We start from the raw sequence: 2,359 nt of genomic DNA on the forward strand, positions 1-2,359 counted from the left end.
GAAACTATTGATCTCTCATGCTTCACTTAAATTATTTTGAGAGTCTTAATAGCATGGTAATTTGCTTAATAATAATATGCTTGGCATTCAAGATTTGTGAAACTTTCTTTTGAGTGTGTTGAATACTAAGAAAAGATTGAAGCATGATAATTGTTTTGAGATATGGAGGTGATAATATTAAAGTCATGCTATTTGAGTAGTTGTGAATTTAAAGAATACTTGTGTTGAAGTTTGTGATTCCCGTAGCATGCACGTATGGTGAACCGTTATGTGATGAAGTCGGAGCATGATTTATTTATTGATTGTCTTCCTTATGAGTGGCGGTCGGGGACGAGCGATGGTCTTTTCCTACCAATCTATCCTCCTAGGAACATGCGCGTAGTACTTTGCTTTGATAACTTCTAGATTTTTGCAATAAGTATATGAGTTCTTTATGACTAATGTTGAATCCATGGATCATACGCACTCTCACCCTTCCACCTTCGCTAGCCTCTCTAATACCGCGCACCTTTCGCCGGTATCATACACCTACCATATACCTTCCTCAAAACAGCCACCATACCTACCTATTATGGCATTTCCATAGCCATTCCGAGATATATTACCATGCAGCTTTCCACCATCTAGTTCATCATGACACATTCATCATTGTCATATTGCTTAGCATGATCATGTAGTTGACATAGTATTTGTGGCAAAGCCACCGTTCATAATTTTTTTCATACTTGTCACTCTTGATTCATTGCATATCCCGGTACACCGCCAGAGGCATCCATATAGAGTCATACTTTGTTTTAGTATCGAGTTGTAATCATTGAGTTGTAAATAAATAGAAGTGTGATGATCATCATTCAATAGAGCATTGTCCCAAAAAAAGGAGAAAGGCCAAAGAAAAAAAAGAAGGCCCAAAAAAAGAAAATAAATAAAAAGGGGCAATGCTACTATCTTTTTTTTCCACACTTGTGCTTCAAAGTAGCACCATGATATAGCAAGTCTCATATATTGTGCTTCAAAGTAGCACCATGTTCTTCATATAGAGAGTCTCATATGTTGTCACTTTCATATACTAGTGGGAATTTTACATTATAGAACTTGGCTTGTATATTCCAATGATGGGCTCCTCAAATTGCCCTAGGTCTTCATGAGCAAGCAAGTTGGATGCACACCCACTAGTTTCTTTTGTTGAGCTTTCATACATTTATAGCTCTAGTGCATCCGTTGCATGGCAATCCCTACTCACTCACATTGATATCTATTGATGGGCATCTCCATAGCCCGTTGATACGCCTAGTTGATGTGAGACTATCTTCCCCTCCTTTTTGTCTTCTCCACAACCACCATTCTATTCCACCTATAGTGCTATATCCATGGCTCACGCTCATGTATTGCGTGAAGATTGAAAAAGTTTTGAAAAAGTTAGAGTATGAAACAATTGCTTGGCTTGTCATCGGGGTTGTGCATGATTTAAGTACTTTGTGTGGTGAAGATGGAGCATAGCCAGACTATATGATTTTGTAGGGATAACTTTGTTTGGCCATGTTATTTCGAGAAGACATAATTGGTTTGTTAGTATACTTGAAGTATTATTATTTTTATGTCAATATAAACTTTTGTCTTGAATCTTTCTAATCTGAATATTCATACCACAATTAAGAAGATTTGCATTGAAATTATGCCAAGTAGCACTCCACATCAAAAATTCTCTTTTTATCATTTACCTACCGAGGACGAGCGGGAATTAAGCTTAGGGATGCCTGATACGTCTCCAACGTATCTATAATTTTTGATTGCTCCATGCTATATTATCTACTGTTTTGGACTATATTGGGCTTTATTTTCCACTTTTATATTATTTTTGGGACTAACCTATTAACTGGAGACCCAGCCCAGAATTGTTGTTTTTTTGCCTATTTCAGTGTTTCGGAGAAACAGAATATCAAACGGAGTCCAAACGGAATAAAATCTTCGGGAACGTGATTTTCTCACCGAACGTGATCCAGGAGACTTGGACCCTACTCTAGGGAGTCAAAGAGGAGGTCACGAGGGTGGGGGGTGCCCCCCCTAGGGCGCGCCCCCTGCCTCATGGGCCCCTCGATGCTCCACCGACATACTCCTTCCTTCTATATATACCTACGTACCCCCAAACGATCAGAACAGGAGCCAAAAACCTAATTCCACCACCGCAACTTTCTGTATCCACGAGATCCCATCTTGGGGCCTGTTCCGGAGCTCCGCCGGAAGAGGGCGGTCATCCGGAGGGCTTCTACATCATCATAGCCCCTCCGATGAAGTGTGAGTAGTTTACCTCAGACCCTCGGGTCCATAGTTAGTAGCTAGATGGCTTCTTCTCTCTCTTTGA

This window comes from Triticum urartu, chromosome 1 (assembly GCF_003073215.2).
Source record: "Triticum urartu cultivar G1812 chromosome 1, Tu2.1, whole genome shotgun sequence".
Taxonomy (NCBI): Eukaryota; Viridiplantae; Streptophyta; class Magnoliopsida; order Poales; family Poaceae; genus Triticum; species Triticum urartu.